The sequence below is a fragment of the Octodon degus genome, unplaced genomic scaffold (genome assembly GCF_000260255.1).
Source record: "Octodon degus isolate 3935 unplaced genomic scaffold, OctDeg1.0 scaffold00048, whole genome shotgun sequence".
Taxonomy (NCBI): domain Eukaryota; kingdom Metazoa; phylum Chordata; class Mammalia; order Rodentia; family Octodontidae; genus Octodon; species Octodon degus.
Genome location: NW_004524624.1, coordinates 8,646,906 through 8,652,870, shown reverse-complemented (window position 1 = coordinate 8,652,870; position 5,965 = coordinate 8,646,906). Strand labels below are relative to the sequence as shown.

At 39.4% G+C, this 5,965-nt stretch overlaps 1 pseudogene; it reads right to left on the bottom strand.

The window, feature by feature from the left end:
* Positions 1–3,237: 3,237 nt before the first annotated feature.
* Positions 3,238–5,100, bottom strand: LOC101562302 (annotated as a pseudogene).
* Between the last annotated feature and the right edge of the window lie 865 nt (positions 5,101–5,965).

The following is a 5,965-nucleotide window of genomic DNA, read 5'->3' as shown; positions in this document are numbered from 1 at the left end:
GGATTGAACTCAGACCCTTGTGCTTGCCAGGGAAGTGCTTATTCCACTGAGCCATCTCCCCAGCCCTAATTTTACACAACTTTTAACAGAAAGAAAGTGAAATCTCAAAGATGAGGAGCCGATATATATGGCCTCTTCTATTTGATCTTCAGGATGGAAGGAAATTTCCAGAGCAGTGTGTGAGATTTAACACTGGAAAAATACATATGAAACTTGGTTTTTTTTTTTTTTTGGTGGAACCGGGGATTGAACTCAGGCCCTTGCAGCTTACCAGGGAAGAGCTTATTCCACTGAGCCATCTCCCCAGCCCCTGAAACTTGTTTAACTGGCTGCACTTATGACCAGGAACAGCACAATAAATAGTTAACTAAGTAATCTTTTTTAAAAGATTGAGTGTAGTTTAAACACATTCTTTCTACAGAAATACTATCAATTACCAATCTGAAATTCACAACATATAGGTGAAGGGACACTTGCAGTGAATATCTGAGCAAAGTTTTTCTAGCATCTTCACATTCATACATCAATATTCTTAAAAGGAAAAAAAATGTACATCTTAAATTCAGGACAACAAAAAACAAACTTGGTCAATTAGTTTCTTTTTTTTTTAAAGTTGTATTTCATTTAAAAAATTTTTTATTTATTTATTTACATTTATTTAGTGTGTGTGTGTGTGTGTGGCCAGCTCAGCCCACCTGGGGGCAGGGCTGGCTGGCATGTGGTGCTGGGGGATTGAACCGCAGTCTCTGTGCTTTGCCAAGTTTGTTCCAAGTAGGTGCTTTAGACCACTGAGCCATCTCTCCAACCCCAATTAGTTTCTTCTTATCATTCATTATGACCACAATCTTTATTTGCTGGTAGGTTTAAAGTAGGAAAAGAAAGTTTTTAAAATCCTTTTCACTTTCACTAGTTTTAGGGCCTTTAGGTAGGAAGGAAGTCTCATTAAACAGCACCATTAGGTCCACATCTTAATTAAACACTGTATAATTCTTCCCAATCAGTATTCTGAGGTTAACAAAACGGTTAACAAAAGTTCTATGCAAGAATATTTTTCCTGAATAGCAGTCCAGTATAAACAAACATGCAAGGTACAGGAATTTTGATAAAACTATAGTTGCATTTTCTACTGTCTGCATCTTTCTTTATATGACCAAAAGAAATGCATTACATAAAAATTTAAATAACATACTGAGGCATAAAATAAATACTTTTATTTATGGTATTACCTTTGTGTGTCTGAGATTGTTAGACATGTTCACATACTCTTTCCTTTCCACAAAGAGAGCAACAGCGCCAGCAAAGTCCATCAAGACGCTTAATAAGAAACCTGATCTTACAACTGCTCTACAGGTGTGCCTTATTATTTTAAAACATACACTGGAATTATTATTTTTAAGCCTATACTGAAAAGACAAGGTGAAGCTATCTTTTTATCACATGACACTGATGCTGTTACCAATCAACGTAAACTATTATACTGCTGCTATACAGCTGTGAATAGTCTGAGAAATTTTCTGAGCCAGTGAATGAAAAACCACTTGAAAATAAAGTTGTCTCCAGCTGGTAAATGGGTTGTTCAAAAATTTAACAAGCAAACAAACATGCTTACACATGACAATATTAACATTTTGTAAAAGTATCACACCATGCTGGCCTCAAGAATTGCTACAGCCCACCTGGGTGTTACAGGGCAAACAGCCTTAAAGTACTAGCACTATGTATCTTTGTAGCATTTACTGCCTCTCATCTTACCACATGTTTCTTAGAATCACAGGCTTATATATGTTTCAGGAAAAGAGCTATGATGTGGATCAAGTTTTTTTTTTTTTTTGCTATGTTGATAAGATGAGGGCTTTATTATTAAAAACAATAGTAAATTTCATGTATTATGTTCTGTTAATGAAAAGAAAAATACTGTGGCATCTTAGATGTATGTTCAACAAAGATAGACACATGCAACGGGACTTTTGTATTAAGAAGGAACATATACTTCAGAAACACTTAAGAATTTAGGGATGCAGAAGTCATGAAGTTGATGACTGAAGTTTGTGGTGTGTCCACAATCAAACAATGAGCAGCAGAGCTGGGACGAGGACGTAGGTCTTCTGTCTACTAGTTTGGTCCTTGCTATGATTTTGGAATTCACACAGCTGACACTTCAACTTGTGAGACTGCTGAATGCCCCAAGTGCTCATGGTCATCAATCGATTACTGTCTTAAGTAGCGAGGAACCAATGGCAAAATAGTAGGCTCGGGCTGGTGAGATGGCTCAGTGGTCTAAAGCACCTACTTAGAACAAGCTTAGCAAAGCACAGGGACCGTGGTTCAATCCCCCAGCACCACATGCCAGCCAGCCTGCCCCCTGGTGGGCTGAGCTGGCCACACACACACACACACACACACACACACACACCACACACAAATAAATAACTAAATAAAAATAGTAGGCTCTATTGTCAAGTTTTTGATGATTGTTTTAATTATATTTTTAAAAAGGATTTTCTGGTAAGGGAGATATAGTAGTCCTTGATACTGAATTGTTCCTACCTTAAAAAATGATGTCAATTTACGTTTAACTGTCTGGCTCTTTTTTCTACTTTTTTAGAGGTAAAGATTCATTCATCTATTCTGAGCCCCCAAAATGCCTATTTTAAAACAGCATAGTTCTCAACAGTTTCCAATAAATATTCCTGATTTATACTGGAATGCACAATTGAAACACTAATGCATAATTGGAACATTAGTCACTCACTTTTTAAAAAGTCTTTTCTGAAAGACTTACTTAGCAAATGCTAAGCTGCACAAGGCCTTATCAGACAGATAGTGAGTTTTTTCACAGAGTACCTGATAAAAGGTTTAGGAATCAGGCGTTCCATTCTAAATTCATTGCAAAGAGTTGTACATGCAGTAGTCCTGTTCACAATTTAATGGAGACGAAGAAAGAGAAAACCTAGGACAAGGAGGATTGTCATCCTCCATACAGATTTATAGTAGTATAAACATTGTTTATCGTATTTACTACATTCACCACTTCAGGAAAAAGGATCAGGGAGGCTCATCAAACACTACAACAAAGGAATGTTTGTTTTATATAAGACCTAGCAAATAAACAGCAAAACAAATAATACACTTAGCACTAGTCTCAAAGTTGTACAATAAAGAAACAAAACATCTGAGATGAAAATTGAGGAAAATATACACATATGAGCTTGCTGAAGGAGGAAAGAAATCACAGTTCTAATCTTCAAGGCTACAGTATGCATTCTGCATATCTTCAAGAAGTTGGGCACAGTCAGCTTTGATCTTTGCCTCACCGTCTTTCACTGGATCCTTGAATTTCATGGAGGAAAGTTTATAGAGGATCTCCCCCATGTGTTCATGGACAATGGACCATGTGATTTTACTGTTACTCTGGGCAGTGGTCTCAACAGCTCTATGAGCCATATCATAAAAGGCAATCATATCGGACAGCATCCCCACTGTCTTGTAGAATGGGCAGAACCTGTCATAAGGAGTATATCCATTTTGCTGCAGGAAGTCATCTTTGATAAGTTTTGCTACTTCCAGAGTGATTTTATCTGTTTCTGCTAATGAAGCCTTTCCCACAAGCTGTACAATTTCTGCCAAGTCTTCTTCTTCCTGAAGAATTTCCTTAGCTTTGGTCCTCAGAGGAACAAACTCTGTGAAGTGCTTGTCGTAGTACTCATCTAAGGCCCACATATATTTGCTGTAGCTGATGAGCCAGTTGACAGAGGGGAAATGCTTACCTTGAGCCAGTTTCTTATTGAAGCCCCAAAACACCTGAACAATACCAAGAGTAGCAGATGTAACTGGATCAGAAAAATCACCACCAGGTAGAGAAACTGCTCCTACAATGCTGACACTGCCTTCTCTTTCAGGATTTCTGAGACATTTCACTCTGCCTGCTTGCTCATAGAAAGAGGCCAGGAGGGCACCAAGATATGCAGGATATCCACTGTCTGCAGGCATTTCAGCTAAGTGACCAGAAATTTCCCTAAAGGCCTCAGCCCATTTAGAGGTAGAGTCAACCATCATACTGACATGGTAACCCATGTCACGGAAATATTCTGACAGTGTAATTCCAGTATAAATAGAGGCTTCTCGAGCAGCAACAGGCATACTGGAGGTATTGGCCACCAATGCTGTCCTCTTCATAATTGACCCCACCTTACCATCAACTTCCATAGTGAGCTCTGGGAAGCCTCGGAGAACTTCAGACATCTCATTTCCTCTTTCACCGCACCCTACGTAGATGATCACATCACTGTTAGAATACTTGGACAGAGACTGTGATATTACTGTCTTTCCACAGCCAAAAGCCCCAGGGATAGCAGTCGTCCCTCTCTGTACATACGTAAAAAGAGCATCCAAGACTCGCTGGCTGGTCAGCAAAGGGTGATTGGCTGCAGCTTCTGTGTGACAAGCTGGATCTGATGGACGGGCCATACTTGGACCATGTTGAACTTTTTACACCTTCAAATTCAAGCTCCAAGACTACATCAGAGGCACATAATTCCCAGGTGGAGCAATGTAAGTTACGGTCCCTCAGTTTCGTGGAGGTAACATGATTTTGTGTTTGATGAGTGAGTTCTCAGGGACAATTCCATAAATATCTCCACCAGTGATATGACTGGCAAACCATAAGTTTTTGCATGGTGTAAAATCCCACTTGATATCTCTGCTAAGGGCAGATAATTTACTCCTCTTGGGATGTAGATACTTTGGGTCTGATTGCTGATATCTGACAAAGGCCTTTGAATACCATCAAAAATGGCTCCCATTATGCCAGGACCAAGCTCTACAGAGAGGGGTTTACCAGTACGGAGTACAGGGTCTCCAACAGATTCACCAGATGTTTCTTCATATACTTCACCTTCCAAGCTGATAATCTTCCAACCAGCTCGCTGTGGCCCACTCTCACCAGCTCATACATGGCTGCACCTGCCATGTCACAGGCTGCAACAGCAGGTCCTGAGACCCCATGAACACAACCAAACGTGCTTTCTTTCTCTCCATCAAGTATTTTGGGTAGTTTGGAGAAATCCATTGTGCTAATTTACCTGCTGGGACTGAAAGAGCAGAAACTGTCCGGACCACCTACTCAAGGCTCTGTCCTATTTTTAGTTTTTTGAGAACTCTTTATACTGATTTCTTTAGTGGTTGTATTAGGAGGGTTCTTTTAAATTAATAGCCCTGTCAGGCATTTGTTATTGTTTTTCTCGATTTCTTTATGATAGCCATTCTTTTAGGTGCTAAGATGGAACCTCAGTGTTCCTTTGATTTGCATTTCTGTGAATGACCACAGATGCGGAATATTTTTCACGTACCTATTGGCCATTTGTAGTTCTTGGGTCAGTATTGTTTAGTTCAGATCTGTAAGCTCCAAGGACACAAGGGAGAATTCTAGGTGTGTGCAGGGAATGCAAAGAGATTAAGGCAAAACCATCTGCTGGCTCTCCCTCCTATGCAGAGGAAAATCCCAAGTCCTTGACTCTACTAGGTTCTTTATGATTAATCAGTCTGGATTTGCTTCTCTTATCTCCACTCTAATGACTTATCCCTTACTCATGTACCCACTTGTTGCTTCAGTCTTCCCTGAACACACCTGGGATGATACCGTTTTAGGACCTTTGTGACTACTGTCCTCTCTGTCGGGAATATTCTCCTAGATAGCCATTGTATATTTTCCCTCACCTCTTCAAGTCTCTGTTCCAATGTTACTTTGTTAAGAAACCTACCCTTACCACTTTATTTAAAGCTGTGACCCTCAGCATTCCTTGCTTTCTTTCATTACTTTAGTTTTCTTCTGCAGCACTTGTTATCTGATGTAATATGTATTTTACTAATTTGTTTCTTCTTGCTTCTTATTTCTTAATCAGGACATAAAATATGAGGACCATATTTGGTCCTATGATGACCATAATTTGACCATATTGTCCTAGGA